The following is a 21,422-nucleotide window of genomic DNA, read 5'->3' on the forward strand; positions in this document are numbered from 1 at the left end:
TTCTTTCAAAAAGAAAGAACTAAGAGAGGGATCAAGAACAAGGAGTTGTTGTGGGCATATCTAAGCACTGGGATCCTGCCATTCCTGAAGCATATTGTTCCTTTGGGTTCTCAGTTATTTGAGTCAATAAATTCCCTTTGCTTAAAGGAGTAAGAGTTAAGCTTTATTACTTTCAAAGGAAAGAGGTTTTTTTTTTTAAAAAGATTTTATTTATTTGCCAGAGAGAGAGAGAGCGAGAGAGCAAGCAAGTACACACAAGCAGGCAGGGAGGCAGGCAGAGGCAGCAAGAGAAGCAGGTTCCCTGCCGAGCAAGGAGCCCGAAGCGCGAAGCGCGAGACCCTGGGATCATGACCTGAGCCGAAGGCAGCGGCTTAACCCACTGAACCACCCAGGCGTCCCAAGGAAAGAGTTTTGACTAACACCATACCTTTTTTCTCAATTTTCCTTTGAGTCATTTTATTTTTTTTATTGAGTTAGAGTCACTCTTTATATATTTTAGACATTGGCCTTTTCTCCATTATTTACTGTACATTATTTATTCCAATCCACTACTTGTCTTTACTTTGTTTATGATATTTCTCATTAGCTAGAAGATTATAATTTTATGGGGTCTAGATCAACAAGCTTAACCTTTATCATTTTTGGAGTATTAGACATGATTCTTTTGGTTGAAAGTATAGGAAACCCAATCAGTTTAGTTCAAATACGAGGACAGTTTATTGGCTAACAAAATTGGAAATTCTATATTATTTGGTCCGGAGCCACAACTAGAATCATAATTCCAACAATGTCATTAGGATAATTTCTCTCTTCATCTATGAGTTCTCTGGGCTTCTTTCCTTTTGAAGCTCCCTTTGCCTTGTTGGAAACATAGCCCATATTCTTACACTGGATGGTTCCAAAGGAAGAGAGAAAGACTGTATGATGGTTTAGGCAAAGGAATCTCAGGAGAGCCTGTTAACCTGTTATGGGCACTCTGACCAATATATATTATATATCGATTCCTGTATCTGATGACTGTATAAGTCATGTCAAACTATTCAGAATGTGCTCTACATGAATTAGAAGAGTTTTGTCATGGGAGAATGAAGGAAAAGGCAAACTTGATAAACCTACAGTAGCTATCAACTCTGGCTCTTGTGTCTTGTTTATGAAAACCTTTTTCTCCCCAAATGATGTTTTTATATATATTTACATGTATGTGTATGTTTTAATTCTCTCATATTTTTTACTTTTAAAATCTGTGGGGTGGGCATCTGGCTGACTCAGTGGATTAAAACCTCTGCCTTCGGCTCAGGTCATGATCCCAGGGTCCTTGGATCCAGTCCTGCATCGAGCTCTCTTCTCAGCAGGAAGCCTGCTTCCCCGTCTCTCTCTGCCTGCCTCTCTGCCTACTTGTGATCTCTGTCTGTCAAATAAATAAATAAAATCTTTAAAAAAAAAATCTGTGGGGTACCTGGCTGACTTAGTCAGTAGAGCACATGACTCTTGATCTCAGGGTTGTGGGTTCAAACCCCACATTGCGGGGGTCCCCGGGTGGCTCAGTTGGTTAAGTGACTGCCTTTGGCTCAGGTCATGATCCTGGAGTACCAGAATTGGAACCCATCGGGTCATGATCCTGGAGTACAGCATTGGGCTCCCAGCTCCACAGGGAGTCTGCTTCTCCCTCTGACCTTCTCCTCTCTCATGTTGTCTCTCCCTGTCTCTCTCACAAGTAAATAAATAAAATCTTTTTTTTTAAAAATGGCTCATTATGATTGTGGACATTTCTATTTTTCCTTCTAGTTCTACCTATTTAGCTTGTCATATTGAGGACCACATTAGGTACCTAGAAATTTAGAATTATATTTTCCCAGCAAATTTAACATTTGACCATTATAAAAAGTCTCTAGAATGCTGTTTGCCTTAAAGTCTGTTTTGTCTGATATGAATACAACTATACTAGCTTTCTTTTGCATAGCATTTGCATGGTATGTATGACCTAGCCTTTCGTATTCAGCTTTTCTCAGGGTTTCTTTGTTTTCATGACCCTTATCTTTATGGAGAGTACTAGCTAGGTATTTTATAGAATTGCCCCTCAATTTGGGTTTGCCTGATATTTTCTATTTGGGGAAAGAATAGCACTGAGGGGAAGTGTCCTCCTGATCACATGACATCAGCACAACCTATTATTGATGATGTTAACCTCGATCATTTGATCAAGGTATTATTTATAAGGTTTCTCTATTGTAAAGTTACTGTTTTTCTCCTTTCCATATTCTGTTATTTGGAAGCAAGTCACAAAGTCGAGGGGAACATGGAAAGGAATTAAACTCTACCTTCTGCAAAAGAGGGAGCATGTCTACTTATATTATTTGAAATTCTTCTATGAAGATTTGTCCCTTCTTTCCCATTTGTTTATTTATTAAGCCATCTTATTTATATAAGTATGGAGTCATGTATATTTATTTTATACTTTAAGTTATAATTCAGTACCACTTTATTTATTTTGTTTCCCAGTTTTTTTCCAGCTTTGGCCATTGGGAACTCCTCCAAGTTGGCTCTGCCATCCCTTTGACATGTCCCATCCTTTATTGTTGTTTTTATAGTTTTTGAATAGTTCCTTAATTTCTAATACCACAAAATGCACTGGGCACATCTTGAGCCTTAAATTTAGTCATTTCTGAGCCTTAAATTTAGTCATTTCTCCAAAGAGCCCAGATTGTTACCGGTGAATGGTATTAGAAACCAAGATCTCTGGGACACCTGGGTGGCTCAACCATTAAGCCTCTGCCTTCAGCTTAGGTCACCATCCCAGAGTAGTGGGAGCGAACCCCATATTGGGCTCCTTACTCAGCAGGAAGCCTCCTTCTCCCTTTGCCTGCTGCTCTGCCTGCTCATGTGCTCTGTCTGACAAATAATCTTTAAAAAAAGAAAAGAAAAGAAAAGAAAGAAGCCAAGATCTGGACACTGAGGGTTCTTGTTTCTCCTGGGGTGTCACTGCTCCCAGGATCTCTCAGCAGACAGTGGGGAAATATATATATATGAATAACTGACTTGGGTAGATACACATTTGTTTCTAAATTTATCTCTATATCTATCTATCTGTGTATGCGTCTAATTTGTGTGTGTGTATAATATATGTGTGTGTGTGTGTGTGTGTGTGTGTGTGTGTATAAAACATGAGTTCATGTTAATTGTCTCTATTTATACTTTAAAAGTTATTCGTTGTGCCTAGTTCCTGGTGAGACCTTTCCCATTAGAACTTTGTGACCTTTGATTCTGGGAAATTGGATTATCCTCTTGGCAATTTTCTCTCCCAGATTTTCTCATCTCATCTCTCTCTCTGTATCTTGTCTCTGTATGTCTTTCTGTGTGTCTGTCCTTCTCCTGTCTCTGTCTCTATCTCTCTGTTTCTGCCTTTCTGTTTTTGTCTGTCTCTCTGTCTCTATCCCTATCTCACTGTCTCTGTCTTTCTTCCTCAGTCTGAATTTAGCTGCTGTTTCAAGGGTGTGCTGGGCAAGTGTTTATTGACTCACATACCCCTTTCCTGCCTGCTCCTCCTATGCTTACATCCTTTGAGCTATGGGAGGGTTTGGCAGGAAACTGGAAGGTAGGAAGGATGGAAACCAGGGTATTTCTCCCTGTTTCTATCTGCTTTGGATGGTGTCTCTAGCAAGGGTTGAATCTCCTGCTGGGTTACCTCTGCCACGATTTCATTTCCTGCTGGTAGACTCCAGCTACTGGAATAACATCACCTCTAGTAACATCACTTCATACCTCTCTCTTCCAGTCCTGGGGATGATGGCAGCTTTGTGCTGCAGCTCATCTCCGGGCATCTCATTTGGGTCTTGTGACTCTTTTGCCACTATTGTGTTGATTTCTCTAAATTAATGTTCTTTTTTTAAAAAGTTTTTATTTATTTATTTGAGAGAGAGAGCGAGCATGAGAGCGGGGAGGGTCAGAGGGAGAAGCAGACTCCCTACTGAGCAGGGAGCCCCATATAGGGCTTGATCCTGGGACTCCAGAATCATGACCAGAGCCAAAGGTAGTTGCTTAACCAACTGAGCCACCCACACACCCTAAATTAATGTTCTTCTATTGAACTACATTGCTTGTGATCAATTTTCCTATCTGGACTTGGATCCAAAGGGAAGAGAAGAATTGGACTTCCTGAACTATTCTTCTAATCATCATATTATTTTTCTTCTGTTTAATCTCTTTGTTTCTTTTTTTTCTTTTTGGTACCTCCAAGGGAGATTTTTTTCAAAGTCATCTTTTAAACTTTCAGTCTTTAAAAAAGTTTCTGCTATAAGCTTTTAATGTCTAAAATCTTTTTTTATGCTCGTTAAATATTCCTTTTTTTATATATAGCATCCTAATCTTGTTTCATGGATATAAGATCTTCTCTAATCTCTCTGGGAATATTAATTATAGTAGATTGTTACAAATTCTTTCCTGCTCCTTGTCATTTTCTCTGTTTCCTCAAGTTCCATTTTTTTTTTTTCTGTTTGTTCAAGTCTCTGATTTCCACGTTAACAGCTTTCCATGTTAGGTGACCTATGGCCCTCTGTTCATATGCACAAGAACTAGAGCCTTGCGTTTGTAGGTGTTTATTGATTGTGGCTTCATAGACGAGGGGAGACCTAGAAGTTTCATTGGAAGAATCCCCGCAAAATACCAATTTCTGAAAGTATTTTTCTCTGGACTGGTCAGTTTCTCTAGCCAAGGCACTTCTTATCTTCTGCCTGCTGACAGGGAGCTTTTATGTGAGTGGAAGGGAAAGAATGGAGAGTGGTGGAATCTATCTGGCTCAGAGTGGGGGATAATGCCAGGCTCTCCATTCATAATGCAGACTATACTCCATTCCCAGTGTCCACTCCAACAGCTTCATTTTCTTCTGTACCTGATCTCCCTAAAGTGTGAGAGCTTTGAGGTCTAACCTTTCCAAATGGCAAATTCTAGTTTTCTGTCCTGATAGAGAAAGACCAAGATTTTCAGCTGTGTCTTCCTGTTCCAGCTCAAGCCCTCACTTGTGACATCAGAGCTATGTGGTATTTCTAGTCTCTGAGCCTTTCTGGGGGTACTGAAGTACAAATTGGTTTTCCTCTTGTTGGTTCCCTTCCATCTACCTGGCACAACAGAGAAAACTGAAAGCAATGTTGAAACAGCAGAGTTCTGAAACCAAGAGATTGTGAACATATATCAAAATTTTATTTAACTCCTTAAGGAAGGAACCAGCAGGTTAAAAAAAAATTTTTTTTTTAAAGTGGTTTGCCAATGCTTGAAAAAAGAAGTGTGTGTGTGTGTGTGTGTGTGTGTGTGTGTGTGTGTGTATACAAACAAACATAAGGTTAATGAAAGGAATTCCAAAGACAATTTGCTAGGTATGATTCAAGGCTAGTTAACTTTCAACAGGGCATTAAAATTCAGTGTTTACCCATGCAACAGCCTATAACACCACAGAACCCACTGGTTTCTAAAGTTAAATTGTAACTATATAGGACCATAAAACTGACCCTTCCCTCTTGCTGTGGATCCATTAGATACATTGTGGTAATGAATTACATCCCCCCAGGACAGGAGGTTCTACTTCCATTAAACAGGATTTGTGAAGGTGTTTTTCAAAGTACTGGGAAGCAGTCAATCATAACTTTGCCTCTCTTCCACGTGGAGACTCAAGTTCTCTTTCTCCCCTACTTCAGGTAAGAACATCTAATGTATTATTGACATCACTACTAGCCTGGTCTTGCTGCCTCAGTACCTGTTCTTTTTATCTTTGTAGGGTTTGTGCTCTTTTCTTTCTTTCTTTTTTTTTCCCCCCAATTTACTGTTATTTTCGTGAGGCTTGGAAAGGAAGCAGGCAAAAAAGCTTCAGCACAATTCCCCTTTTTTTGACCACACATTTCTTTCTGTTCTGTCTTCCAAGACTTTCTTGAAACACCTGGCCTTTTGGTTTTTCAGCTACCCGATGCTTCTGTAGACTTATTACTTTCCCTATTTCATATCTTTTCTGGATTTTGTTGGGAGTTCTCAGTAGGAATAACAGTGTGTATTCAAATATTCTGTTTGCCAGCATGATGTAGGCCTTTTCCTGATTATATCAGTATTTGGTTTCAAATATCAAAGAGCTCCCCACCTTTGTGGATGGAAGCAATGGTTCCTATTATTCAGAAAAACTACTGTAACATTGCAAGAATTAGGTATCTTGTCTCCTAACCTCTCCACCCACTTCTTACTCATTCCTACCCATTCATGGAAGGTAGACTTTTGTTTGCTGGTAGTTTGGCCTTTTTTGGCTCAGAAGAGTAACCTTTTCAAGTTTTAAGTGCATTGCCTTGTGGGTCTGAGGCCACTGTTAAAATAAACTGCTCAGATGGTCTTTTGGAAGGGCTTTATTTACCTCAGCCTTTCAAACTTGAGTGGGCACAAGTAGCACTAGGGGGAGCCAGTTATAAATGCACAATCCCAGACTCCACCCCCAGAAGATGGAGAAGGTACCTTGGAATCTACATTTTATGTCAGACTTGGGGCAACACCAGCCTCAAATGAATAATGCACCAGATGGGTTATAATGTATTGAATGAAAATAAATCTATTCATTTATCTTGATGTTAACACAAAACATTTTAGGGGGGAAATGTAGAAAGGAAAGTTCTTCATAGAAGAATGCCAACTAACCAATATAGAAGGAATGATAGAAATGCAAAGATCATTTTATAAATACATTCTAGTAATAGAATTCCCATTCAGACAGGACTCATCAATGGAAGATAAAACCATTGCAAGGAAAGGGGTTGAGAAAAAGGATAATCAAAAGATCTATGGGGCGCCTGGGTGGCTCAGTGGGTTAAAGCCTCTGCTTTCGTCTCAGGTCATGATCCCAGGGTCCTGGGATCGAGCCCTGCATCGGGCTCTCTGCTCAGCGGGGAGCCTGCTTCCTCCTCTCTCTCTGCCTGCTTCTCTGCCTACTTGTGATCTCTGTCTATCAAATAAATAAATACAATCTTTTTTTTTTAAAGATTTTATTTATTTGACAGAGAGAGAGAGAGAGAGAGCGCGCGCGCGAGAGAGAGTGAGAAAGGAAACACAAGCAGGGGAGAGAGAGAGGGAGAAGCAGGCTTCCTGCTGAGCAGGGAGCCCAACGTGGGGCTCGATCCCAGGACCCTGGGATCATGACCCGAGCCAAAGGCAGACGCTTAACAACTGAGCCACCCAGGTGCCCCAATAAATACAATCTTTAAAAAATAAATAAAAGTATTACCCAAAGAATACTTAGTAATTGCAAAGAGGAAAAAGTACCTTTACCATGAAGAGATTTGGTGGTCACCATCTTGACCAGTGGCTTACACTTAGCATCATTACCAACATGACTGACAGATGTCATGGATGGAGATGGACACAGGTCACTTAATAGTTCTACCACAAATGTGAACCCAGATCTATTATTTTAAGATTTTATTTATTTATGAGAGAGAGAGAGAGAGAGCCCATGAGTGGGGAGGGGAGCAAATGGGGAGGAAGAGGGGATAGGAGAGTGGCGGGGGGAGGAAGAGGGACAAGCAGACTCTGCGCTGAACGCAGAGACCGACATGGGGCTCATTCCCATGACCTTGAGATCATGACCTGAGCCAAAACCGAAAGTCAGATGCTTAACTTATTGAGACACCCAGTTGCCCCAAACACCGATTTATTTTTAGGAAAATCAGGGCCCTGTGCATTATGCTATCATAGTGATTTTAAACATGATGGCTTATTTAATGGACACAATCAACACTTTGAAACTTTCAGTTCCCTTCTACCACAGCCTCCCCTGTATTCTGAAAGGGACCAGGGAAGACTGGTACAGTCCCTCAGCATCCTCAGTTTTCCGCCTGGAAATGTCACCATCCAGGCCTCTGTCGTATTAAAAGAGTGAGCATGGTCTCTGCCCCATTTCTTATGTTTTTGTTAAGTGTGTTCAGTGCCAAAGTCATTCTGTGCTAAAGCTGCTGAAATACACCTTGAAGGCACTTTCTTACAGGACAGTCCTAAAGACTTTAGACTAAGTCCTTTAGACTTTCAGCATCTCACCAAGATTTCCTGACATTTAGCCATCCTTACATTTCATAAACTTGCCTTTGGTGTGTAGTGCTTTGATTTACAGTTGACTTTTTAAAGCCAGCTTTTTATTGTGATAAAATATACATAACATAAAATTTACCAGTTATAAGTGTGTAGTCCAGTGACCTTAACTACACTCACATTGTTGTACAACCATCACAAAAGCCATCTCAACAATGTTTCTTATCTTACCCAACTAAAACTCTATACTTATTAAACAGTATCTCACCATATCCCTCTCTCCCCTGACCCTAGCAACCATCACTTGACCTTCTTTCTCTATGACTGCTTGGGGTCCCTCATATAAGTAGAATCGTACAGTATTTGTTTTTTTGTGGCTGGCTTATTTCACTTGACATAAGGTCCTCAACATCCATCCATGCTGTAACAGGTGTCAGAATTTCCTTTTTGAGACTAAAGAATACTCCCGTGTATGTATCAGGATCTTTATGTGCAGCCCAAAGTGTCCATATCATAGGTTGGAATTAGATTCTGAGATGGAATTTGGGGTGCAGGATATTTATTATAGGAAAGGAGGAAACAGAAGGGTCCCTAGGTGGCTTAGTCAATTAAGCATCTGCCTTTGGCTCAAGGTCATGACCTCAGGGTCCTGGGATCGAGTCCCCCATCAGGCTCCCTGCTCAGTGGGGAAGTCTGCTTCTCCCTCTGTGCATGTTCTCTCTCACTCTCCCTCAAATAAATAAATAAAGTCTTTGAAAAAAGAAAAAATGGAGAGAGAAGCCAGACTGGGAAGAGGAAGAAGTCAAACTGTGGTGCAGTTTGTGGTGCCTAATGAAGCCTCAGCCAGTCCAGTAGAGAGCTTCTGAATGAGTACTGCCCAGTAGAGTGTGTTGGTTTATGACCTTGGGAGCATCCCAGCTGTAATCTGAAACTGTCCCCCAAATGCAGAGGGCAGAGAGAGACCACAGAAAGAGGCAGGCCACTCCAAGTTGACAGGAGGTAGTTTTAATAAGCAAAGGGAACTTACAAGGTTTGTCTTGAGCAGCTGCAAGACAAATCGATCCCCCCACCTGCTCACCAAATCTTCTAAGTTTATACTGAGGCCTTAAGTGGGTTCAGTCACATGTACCACGCATGCATTCTCAACACCACATCACGATCTCAAGGCCATGTCCTTGGAGTAATCTCTGGGAGCCGGAAAGGCAAGTGGAACCTATTCCAAGGACTAGGGAAGGAGGGAGGAGCCTTGCCAAGGTCCAGTTCATGGGCCAACTGGTGATCATACCTTTTCGATGACCTTTCCCTACAGAGTGTCCCACATTGAACCAAAAAAGCCAGGCCTGTGTACCCTCCATCGGACCCAGTTTCTAGTCTAGGTAGGCTGCCTTTGGAAGGGCATGACCTTGGAAGGATCAGCTGTCTAGGGCCGAGGCAGACCCTGAAGGAGCTATGGCTGGCTGCTGACCATGCTGTCTGCAGCTGGGCAGCAAGTCCTTCCTTGAAGGGGGATCTGGGCAGCAAATTGACCATGTCTACCACAATTTTTCCATCGGATTGGCGTGGTGGTGAGGATTTGATTTATTGCAGGAAATAAGCAAAGAAGATTTTTTTTTTTTTGTCTTTGGACATACTCAGGGGAGTTTTGCTGCAAATCAATAGACTTCAAAGGAAGGCACTGTCAAAAGGGAAATAATTTTCTAAATTCCCGTAGCTTTCATTTGACATATCAAGAACTACCAGATTGGAGCATTACTTCCATAGTATGCTTTCAAAACCTAGCCCTTGGCCTGAAGGTATTATGGAGAAGAAGAGGAGAGAGGGGCCACAGAGAGAGGATGTGGAATGCATGAGCCTTAGTCTCTCATTCTAGACTTCAGTCTGGAGGAAGAGACAGTTTGAGAATTCAGTGAGGCCCCCAAAGCAGGAGGAATCATTCCATTCCACACTGAGGTTCTAGGAGAAAGTCATGTAGAAGAGTGATGCTTGAACCTGCTTGAACCTGGTTCAGAGCAATGGGCAGAGGGGCCAAGCAGGGATACAGTTTTTACTGGCTCTTGTAATTCCCATAAATTAGCTAGCAAATGCTAGCTAAGAGCTGGGGGTGTGGGGTTTGGGGGAGCGAGGGTCTGCATGGGGCAACAAGAGCTGCTGGCTAGAAGATCACTAAGGAGAGGGGCAGAGGAGGTAGGACAGGGAGTCAGAAGTGTCCAAAGGGGAAGCAAAAGCCAACAAGACACTAAGTCACCAGACCCAGCTCAAACTGAGAAAGAAAATGGGTTTTTATCAGCTATGGATGTCAGCAGGTAGGAGAGAAGTCCACCTCCCCCTGGTCATCCAAATATCTTCTTTGAGAACAGGATGGATGTAAAAATTTAAGAATCTGAACATTCATCCCTAAAAAGATTATTTTAGTCATGCTTCTGCTCTACAATAAACAATCTCAAAATACAATGACTTAACAACAACCTTAGATTCGTGGGTTTGAGGTTCAGTTGCAGCTCTACTGGCTTCAATTAGGATCATCTGGACTTGGCTCCAGGCCATGGGTACAGTTCAAGTCCGTTCCACAAGTCTCCTCGTTCTGGGACCAGCAGTTACTATGATATGCTCTTCTCATGACAGAAGACACGATTGCAAAAGGCCAAGCCAAACCATGCTCACATTTAAAGCCTGTTTTCTCAGGGCACCTGAGTGGCACAATTGCTTAAGTGTCTGACCCTTGGTTTCTGCTCAGGTCATGATCTCAGGGTCATGGGATGAAGCCCCACGTCAGGACTCCACACTTGGCTCAGAGTCTGCTTAGGATTCTGTCTCCTCCCTCTATGCCTCTCACTCATGTGTGCTCGCTCGCTCTCTTTCTCAAATAAAGAGGGCACCTGGGTGGCTCAGTTAAGTCTGACCTCAGCTGAGGTCATGATCCCACGGTCCTGGGATAGAGCCCCAATTTGGGCTCCCTGCTCAGTGGGAAGCCTGCTTCTCCCTCTCCTGTTCCCCCGTGCTTGTGTTCTGTCTCTCTGTCAAATCAATCAACCAATCAATCAGTCAGTCTTACAAAAATAAAATAAAGCCTCTATTCTCATCAATTAAGGGTCCAACTCTTGGTTTTGGCTCAGGTCATGATCTCAGAGTTGGAGACTGAGCCCCACCTCAGGACCCACGCTTAGCACAGAATGTACCTGACCTTCTCTCCCTCTCTGTATACCCCTACCCTGCTAGCACTTTCTCTGTCTCCACTCTCTCTCAAATAAAATCTTTAAAGCCTCTTTTCTCATATCCACTAACATCGGTTGACCAACATAAGTCTCATAGCTAAGTCCAAAGTCCACGGGGAAGGAATGAATAAGTATGTCAGGGAAGGAATAAAGGACTGGGAATAACAATCCATTCTATTCTAGGAACTAGGCATAACCTAAAAGAACTGTCCAAATAATTATATTAGATTAAGTTTGCTCAACAGGACAAACTTCATTTTTTTCCTATTACCCAGTAGATGAGACTTGTCTTGGGTCAAGTTCCCCTAAAAGCAGAGCTTAAGGTGGGGATTCTTGTGTACCTAATTTACTGAGAAAGTGTTCTCAGGAGAAACATGTCAGGAGGTAAGACAAGGATAAAAAAAAGGGGGGGTGGGGTTGGAAGAAGATCAGGAATGAAAAATGTGTATCGGGGAGAGAGTAAAGAGTGGGACCTCAGCTCGAGCCTGGTTTCAGCCTAATTCCACAGGAGAGCTCTGGAGTGAGAATCCTATCATGGAGTTATCCTCCTTGAGGCAAGAGCTAGGCTTTTTTACCCCTGTGTCAGTAAATCTTGGTTGTCTCCCTCTTCCCTGGGGCGGGTATAAACTCCCAGGCATTTCTTTGTGAGGCGGCAACTCCACGCCAAAGGCAATTTCTGAAGAAGGATACAGCTATGATCCAAGATCAAAACTAACTCCAACTAGGATTTGGTGTGCTAGCTAGGTTATGGGATCTGGCACGGATGTCAACATCATCTAACAGAGCGTGCATGAGAGACCATATGAAAATAAAATTACAATGTTTTCTTCGCATACACAGAGCAAATACTGCTGCTTCTTTCCATTTTCCCCCTTCCTTTACCGAAAAGAGAAACGGACAAGATAATCTTGCTGATCCAGAATAAAAATTAAATTTCTCAGACTCCCTTCTAACGAGGTATGGCCCTTTAATGAGGTTCTGGACACCACATGAAGTCAAACTGTCATTCAGAAGCTTCCTGAGGAGAAAGCCAGTGTCGCCCTTTGCTCCTTCCTCTTTGTCCTTCCCCCAACTCTGCTGGATCGAATGCATATTCGATGGCTGGTACAGGAACAGCCATTATGCGCTGTGAGGTGACCTGGGAAATGCAGGCCGGCAGAACCATAAGTTAGAAGGGGCCCTGGTTTCTGCCATGAGATATAGGAAGATACAATCTTCTACCCATGTTAAACTACTGTTTTAGTGGTTTTAACTTTTACAGGGTTAACTGTTAAAGGGTAAACTTATTCACAACATAGTATAACCCTAGTCAGTCTAACATTCAAGCCAAATTAAAAATGGATTTGAAAACCTGTTACATATATTTTGCCAAAGCCCCCTCCAGCAAGACTGTGCCCATTTGTACTCTATTCAGCAGGTATCAGAAAGTTCATTTCTCTATACTGGCTATTAATTTTTTAGGATAAGTTAATTTTATAAGCAAAAATCGATCTTATAGTTGTTTTAATTTTCCTTTCCTGGATTTCTGGTTGGGCTGAACATATTTTCATCTTTTTTTTTTTCTTTTTGGCCATTTGTACTTCTTCCTTTGTAAATTTCCTGTTTGTATCATTTGTCCATTTTCTTTTTTTTTTTTTAAGATTTTATTTATTTAACAGAGAGAGATCACAAGTAGGCAGAGAGACAGGCAGAGAAAGGGAGAGAGGAAAGCAGGCTCCCTGCTGAGCAAATAGCCTGATGCGGGCTCGATCCCAGGACCCTGAGATCATGACCTGAGCTGAAGGCAGAGACTTAACCCACTGAGCCACCCAGGTGCCCCTCATTTGTCCATTTTCTGTGGGGGAGTTTATATTTTCATAGTGAAGTGTATGATGAAAACAAAAGTTTGTATAATAAATACCTGGTACCACTCACCTAAATGGACAAATGCTGATATTTTGTCCTATTGGAATCAAATCTTCTTTCAAAGAACTACAACACTATAGATGACGTATACACCAAGTTTACCTTCCCCTGTCTCAGAAACAGCAACTATCATGTTTGTTTGTTTGTTTGTTTGTTTTAATATTAGGACTTATTTGTTTATAATAGACTCAGTACCCAAGGTAGGCCCTGAACTCACGGCCAGGTGATCAAGAGTCGCATGCTTTCCCAAATAAGCCAGCCAGGCACCCCGCAACTGTCATGTTTTTATACTTTCGCTGCAATATACAAGGTATCATTTCACATGTATGTTTATTTTAATTTACCTCAGTGGCATTGTGATAATTTTATGTCTCAAGAAGACTGGGTCACAGGTTGCCCAGATACTTGGTTACATAATAATTTTAGGTGTGTCCGTGAGAATGTTTCTAGACCAGATTAACATTTTAATCAGTAGACAGAGGGAAGAAAATTGCCCTCCCCAATGTGGGTGGGCATCATCCAATCCATTGAGAGCCCAAACAGAACAAAAGATGGAGGAAGAATTCACTCTACCTGGCTGAATGAGCTAGGACCTCAGTCTTCTGCTCTGAGACTGGAATTTTTAAGCCATCAGCGCTCCTGCTTCTCAGGCCTCAGACTCAGGCTGGAACTATGCCACCAGGTTTCCTGGGTCTCCAACTTGTAGACAGCAGATCATGAGACTTCTTAACCTCCATTAACTGCATGAACCAATTCCTCATAATAGTTCATTTATGTGTGTGTGTATGTATGTATATACATACATATATATGAGTATACATTTATATGTATGGTTTCTCTGGAGAATTCTAATACAGGTGTCATATTGCAAATATTCTTTTGTAGCTCATTGAACTCTGTATTTCTGAGACTTATTCATATTCATTTAATTGAATAACAGTGAATGAATATTCCACATTTGATTCATATTTCACATCTGATTCCCTATTGATGGATGTTAAATCCCCTGTCCCAAATTTTACTATTACAAACAATGTGCTATAAACATCTTTGGACTTAGTTCATGTGTTCCCATATGAGTTTTTTAAGGGGTGCCTGGCTGGCTCAGTCAGAAGAGCACGTGGTTCTTGATCTTGGGGTTGTGGGTTCAAGCCCCACGTTGGATGTAGAGATAAAAAAACAAAACAAAACAAAACAAAACCACCACACCTAAAAAAAGAATTTCTTTAGAAGTAGGGTTGCTGTCTTATACAGACATGCAAACATCTTCTACTTTAGTAAATATTATTAAATTGCTGTCCAAGGTGGTTATATCATTTTATACTCCCACCAAAAGTGTGTAAGAGTTTCCACTTTTCCATATTCTGGCAACACAAAATAATGTCAAGCTTTTAAATAGTGCTCCCTCCCCCCAAAATATTATTTTCCAAATTAATGGGTGTGATAGTATCTCATTATTTTAATTTTCTTTTCCCTCATTCCTAATGATGTTGAGCAAACTTATGTATGTTTATTGAGTTTCTGCATCTTTGAATTGCCACCTCTTTGTGCATTTTTATATTGGGTGGTTTGTCATTTTTATTGCTTTACAGAATTCTTCGATACAATGTGTCAGTGATATTCATTGTAAATATCTCCTCCCAGTGTGTGTCTTGCCTTTTAAAAAAAAAAGCTGTATTGATAAATAATTCACCTACCATAGAATTCACCCATTTAAAGTGTACAGTTCATTGGGTTTTGGAGTCACAGAGTGGTGCAGCCATCACCAGTCTAATTTTAGAGGGTGTTCATCATCTCTAAAAGAAATCCTGTAGTTATTAGCAGTCACTGTTCATTCTCCCTCTCCTCCCAGCCCCTGGCAACTACTAATCTCCCTTCTGTCTCTATAGATTTGCTTACTTTGAAACTTTCATAAAAATGGAATCATACAGAGGTGCCTGGGTGGCTTAGTCAGTTAAGTGTCTGAGTCTTGCTTTCAGCTCAGGTCATGATCTTGGGTTTCTGGGCTCCAGCCCTGCATGGGGCTCCCCACTCAAGAGGGAGTCTGCTTGTCTCTCTCTCTCTGCCCCTCCCCACCCTAGTTATGCTCTTTCTCTCTCTCTCTTTCAAATAAATAAATAAATATTTTGGGGTGCCTAGGTGGCTCAGTCAATGGGGCATCTGCCTTCACCTTGGGTCGGGGTGGATCCTGGGATCAGGCCCTGCATCGGACTCCCTGCTCAGCAGAAAGTCTGCTTCTCCCTCTCCCCGCTCATGCTTTCTCTCTCATTCTCTCTCTCTCTCTCTCTCTCTCAAATAAATAAAATAAAATAAAATAAAAATAAATCTTTTAAAATAATGGAATCTTACAATGTGCAATGTTTTGCAACTGGCATCTTTCACTTAGCATAATCCTTTCAGGTTACACCCATGTTATAGCATGGATGGTGACCATGTGTTGTACATATGTTTTAAGTTTTGATTTGATCAAATATATCTGTCTTTTCTGTAGATTTCCATTTTTTGTCTTTTTGAGAAATCCTTCCCTTTCCCTGAATTATAAAGATATTCTCTAATAATTTGAAGTTTCAGTTTTTCATATTTAAATTATCTGCAGTTTATTTTGTAATTATGTCACATCGAGATTTAATTCTTTGCAAATGGTAGTCAGTTGTTCAGAACTGCTTATTGAATAGTCCACCAATTCCCCCATGCTTTGTCATACCCTGTTTATTACACAGCGAGGTCTAATATATGTTTAGATCTGTTAGCCCCTCCGTGTGCCATTACGATAGCTTTAGAGTAAATCTTTACTAATAGCTTTATAACAAATCCAACTAGTTGGTAGGGCAAGGTCCCTCTCCTCATTCTTCTCTTCCATAACCAGCTTTGCTGTTAATGACCATAGAGATCAGTTAAGTTCCATTAAAAATATCCTGTTAGTATTTTGTTGGACATTGCATTTAGCTCATAGAGTAATTTGGGAGAAATTAACATTGTCGTGAGCATTTGAATAAATGTGGGCTATATTACCTCCTAATACATCTGTTTCATTTTGTAGTCCTCCTTTTCCTCTTGCTCAGAAGGAAATCCTGAGATAAGAATTTGAGCACAAGTACCTATTTTGGGAGATAATACCAGGAAAACCCAGCTGGAGAGTGGGGAAGAGATTCCAGGCAAGGAAAGCAGCCAATGAAGTGCCCATTCTCAAGCAAGTAATCACTGTGGGCAACAGAAGTTCAGTCCTACTGAGGAGCCTTCAGAAACACTGTGGAGCATGTGACTTGGAGTCATCCTATGTAGGGAGCAAGAACTCAGGGTATTTATAACAGCCTGCTGATATGGAAGGTGGGCCAACATGCAGGGAAGTGGTACATGCCAAGGAGCACCAACAGCGTCTGCCAAACCACCAAAGGGTCTTTTGAAAACTCAGGGGAAAAAGCATGTCTTTCACCCACCTAAAGTCTTTTCCTGTAGAAAAATCCAAAATTGTTGGCCTGGCCTATAGGTTTCTCCACACTGACTACCAGCTCCTTTCCTGCCTCACCCACTACCTCCTTTTCCAGGAAGTCTTATCTCTACCCACATCGAACCACTGTCCATCTGCTCCCTCAGAAGCAGCCGCTTTCTGTCAAACCCTCACTTCTTTGCATTCATTGTTTTCTCTGCCTATAATGCCCTTCGCTTATTCTCTTCCTAGAAAATGATTCTAGAACGCAGTGATTAGGAAAGGGGCAATGGGGAAAGACAGAGCTAGAATCAAAACTCAGTTCTAATGTAGCCAGCATTTGCTTTGCTTAGTGAACACTGCCAAATGACGGGATATGAAGTTGGTCAGGCCTGAGGGTTTGTGAGAAATGATGATGGAACACTGGGGAAGAATAAAAGAGGTTTAGGGATCTGGGTAGCTCAGTCGGTTTGAATATCTGACTCTTCTTTTTGGCTTGGTCATAGTCTCAGGGTTGTAAGCCTGTAAGGGCTCCGTGCTCAGTGCAGAGTCTGTTTGAGATTCTCCCTCTCCCTCTGGCCCTCTCTCCCACCCCATGCTCTCTCTCTCTCTCTCTCTCTCAAATAAATAAAATCTTTTAAGGGGCGCCTGGGTTGCTCAGTGGGTTAAAGCCTCTGCCTTCAGCTCAGGTCATGATCCCAGGGTCCTGGGATTGAGCCCCACATCAGGATCTCTCCTCAGCAGGGGGCCTACTTTCCTTTCTCTCTGCCTGCCTCTCTGCCTACTTGTGATCTCTGTCTGTCAAATAAATAAATAAAATCTTTAAAAAATAAATAAATAAAATCTTTTTAAAAATAAAATAAAAATAGGTTCAAGGAGGGCTGAGGAGATTTGCTATCTGAGCTATGATGTTTTTCTTTAATTGTTTCTCCATGGAAATTGTGAAAAAATTTAAATTATTTGTCAAGGGAAAAACCTGTTCTGGTACTTATTTGGGCAAGCCACCTAATCTTTTTGAAGCTCAGTTTTGTTATTTGTATATAGGAAATACCCCTAATTCTTATCTTTTAAAATTATAGTGAGATATATTAGTTATCTATTGCTGCATTAAAAATTACCCCCAACTGCAGTGACTTGTTTTTTGTTTTGTTTTGTTTTGTTTTAACTGCAGTGACTTGTAACAACAACAACAACAACAAAACCCCATTTATTACCTGAAGCAGTTTTTGTGGGTCAAAAATTCAGGAGCAGATTGTTTCCTACCACTGGGTCTCTGAGATGCTGCAGTCAGGATGTCAACTGAGGCTGTAGTCATCTGAAGGTTTCATGGGCTGAAAGATGTGCTTCCAGGATGACACAGTCACGTGACTGGCAAATTGGTGTTGGGTTTTGACAGGAGGCCTCAGTTTCTCACCATGTAGGTCTCTTAACATAGCTTATTTTTTTAAGATTTTATTTATTTGAGAGAGAGAGCACAAGCAGGGGGGCAGAGGGAGAGGGAGAAGTAGACTCCCCTTGATGAGCAAGGAGCCTGACCTGGGGCCCAATCCCAGGACCCTGAGTTCATGACCTGAGCAGCAGGCAGACAGACACTTAACTGACTGAGCCACCTAGGTTCCTCTTAATAGAGCTTCTTGAGTGTCCTCACAGAATGGCAGCTGCCTCTCTCTAGAACAAGTGCATATATCCTTAATGACCAAGCTTTGGAAGTCATACAGTGTGACTTTTGCCAAACTCTGGTGTTCACAGGCCAGAAATGATTCAGTGTTGGAGAAGACTACATATCGTGATATGAATAAAGGATCTGAGGATCACTGGAGGCCATCTTGGAGGTTGGCTACCACCAAAGTTTTCATGAAAGGTGCTTAGACCACCTTGTTCTCGAATAATAGCTCTTTATTATCATTCATCCTCTGGCCCCCTGCACAAAGGTCACTTCTGAGTAGCCTTCCAGACCGCCATAGGCAGTTATGAAATAGCCTTGCTAAAAAAAAATTCAAAATCTAATATGTTCAAACTTTCATTACTTTGCATCTTCAGGATTCTGAAGTATTTGAGGTATTGAGGGGAAGGGGAATCCTTATCCAGGTAAGGTCTTGTAGCTGGTCCAGGCCTTCATAACTCATGCTGTTCCCCTACTCCCAGACACCATAGCCAGCCACATTTACCTCTTAAATAAATGAAAAAAAATTAAGCTTCATGAAAATTAAAACATTCTCCTCCACAAAAGACACCCTTCAGAAAATGAAAATGCAACCCCCAACTGGGAGAAAATGTTCCCATTGCATCTTAACCACTAGAGCACCAGAGTATCTTTTCCTGATGCGTACATCCAATAAATGATACATATCCAAAATACATACAGAATTCCTTTAACTCAGCAATAAAATACAAACAACCCAATTTTTTAAAGTGGACAAAATACTTGAAAGTCGCTTCACAGCTGAAGAAATTCAGCTAGTAAATAGAACATGAAAAGGTACCCCACATCATTAATTACTAGGGAAAAATGGAAATTAAAACTGCAGTGGGAACCACTGCATACCGAGGAGAATGGCTAAAATTAAAGATCGATTCTGGTAAGTGTTAGTGAGGATGTGGAGCAACTACAATTGTAAAATGGCACAACCACCTTGGAAAACTGTTGGTTTTTTATTTATTTTTTTAAGATTTTATTGATTTATTTGTCAGAGAAAGAGCACAAGCAGAGGAGCAACAGACAGAGGGAGAAGCAGGCTCCCCACTGAGGAAGGAGCCTGATGTGGGACTTGATCTCAAGACCCTGAAATCATGACCGGAGCTCAAGGCAGACAGATGCTTAACCACTGAGCCACCCAGGCATTCCAATGGCTTTTTATAAAAATATATAAATACGGGGTCCTGGAATCAGTCCCGCATTGGGCTCCTGGCCCAGCGGGGAGCCTACTTCTCCCTCTACTTGGTGCTTCCCCTGCCTGTGCTTGCACTCTCTCTCTCTCTCTGACAAATAAAAAAAAGGATAAATAAATATACACATACCTTGTGAGGTAGCAATTCCACTCCCAAGTATTTACCCATGCAAAATTAAAACATATGGTCACATGAAGAATTAACAGGTTTATAGGAGTTTATACATAATTTCTCCAAACTGGAAACAACTCAAATGTCTAGCATCTAGTAAGTGGATAAATTGTTATGTCCAAACTGTGGAATACCACCCATCAATAAAAAGGAATAGTCTACTGATACATACAACAAGTTAAATCAATCTCAAATCATGATGCTAATTCTGTTTATGTAAATCTCAAAAGAAGACAAAACTAATCTATGGCTATTAGGATCTAATCAGTGGTTGCCTGGGGCCAGGGTGGGGAATTTGACTGCAAAGGGGCCCCAGGAAACTTCCTATGGTCATAGAAACGTCCTGAGTCCTGACTGGGAAGCAATGATCCTATAACTATATACTTCGTCAAAACTGATTGAACTGTACATTTTCATACCCATTTTATTCTAGAGAAATTGTACCTCCATTGAAAAAAAGATTATTGGGGCACCTGGGTGGCTCAGTAGGTTAAAGCCTCTGCCTTCGGCTCGGGTTGTGATCCGGGATCCTGGGATTGAGCCCCGCATCCGCCTCTCTCCTCAGCAGGGAGCCTGCTCCCCACCCCCCCACCCCCGCCTCTGCCTGCCTCTCTGCCTACTTGTGGTCTCTGTCAAGTAAATAAATAAAATCTTAAAAAAAAATAGATTATTGGGGATAAACCTTTCAAAAGACCCTAATTAAATGGATTACATATAATACCTCAGATCATCCATGAGGAGGGTTGCCAGATTTAGCAATTAAAAAAAACAGGGGCCCCTCTTAAATTTGAATTATAGCTAACTGTTTATGCCTATGTACATTGATATAAAAGAAAACTATTGCATAGGATATATACTAAAATGTACTTGTTATTTAAAGGAAATAAATTGCAAGTAACTTATATACTTCTTCCTTTAATTGTATTTTTCTGACCTTTTGGTTCTTTTCACTAGTTCCTTATTTTGGGGTGCCTGGGTGGCTCAGTGGGTTAAGCCTCTGCCTTTAGCTCAGGTCATGATCCCAGGGTCCTGGGATCGAGCCCCACGTTGGGCTCTCTGCTCAGCAGGGAGCCTGTTTCCCCCTCTCTTTCTGCCTGCCGCTCTGCCTACTTGTGATCTCTCTGTCAAATAAATAAACAAAAATCATTAAAAAAATAGTTCCTTGTTTTGTGGAATTTGTGAAATTCCTTACAATGCAATCTATATTCATTTTCTTTGTATCATAGCTTCTACAATGGTCACATATAACTTCTTTAGTTCTTTTGTCTATTGGCCATTCATTAATAAGAAAACATGCTCAACATTAGCATTATGGGCCAGTACACTGAACAGGTACTAAGATAAAGTTAACGACCTTGAAAATTGCTCTTTAAGTTTGGTTTGTTGAAGCAGATACCATCTTTCACGACATGACTTGCTTTTCCAATCTTCAGTATTATGTTGCATCTCTTACCCAGTAACTTTTTTAAAAAAATATTTGTTACTTATTTATTTCAAGAGAGAGAGGGCCGGGGGGTGGGCCGAGGGAGAGAGAGTCTTAAGCAGACTTCATGTTGTGTGTAGGGCCAGATGTAGGGCTCAGTCTCACAACCCTGAGATCACAACCTGAGCCAAAACCAAGAGTCCAGCACTTAACTGACTAAGCCACCCAGGGGCCCCAGTCAATAACTTTTTTTTTTTAAAGATTTTATTTATTCATTTGACAGACAGAGATCACAAGTAGGCAGAGAGGCAGAGAGAGAGAGAGAGAGAGGGAGGAGGAAGCAGGCTTCCCG

At 41.3% G+C, this 21,422-nt stretch overlaps 1 long non-coding RNA gene across 3 annotated transcripts in view; it reads left to right on the forward strand.

Annotated features, from left to right (window-relative positions):
- Nucleotides 1-17,147, forward strand: part of LOC125109946 (uncharacterized) — a 33,411-nt gene extending 16,264 nt beyond the window's left edge. For all 3 annotated transcript variants that reach the window (XR_007130385.1, XR_007130387.1, XR_007130386.1), the window contains one exon: nt 16,201-17,147. This is a non-coding gene — a long non-coding RNA (uncharacterized LOC125109946). The remainder of the gene's footprint in view (nt 1-16,200) is intronic.
- Nucleotides 17,148-21,422: the final 4,275 nt, after the last annotated feature.

Source organism: Lutra lutra, chromosome 9, assembly GCF_902655055.1.
Source record: "Lutra lutra chromosome 9, mLutLut1.2, whole genome shotgun sequence".
Lineage (NCBI taxonomy): Eukaryota > Metazoa > Chordata > Mammalia > Carnivora > Mustelidae > Lutra > Lutra lutra.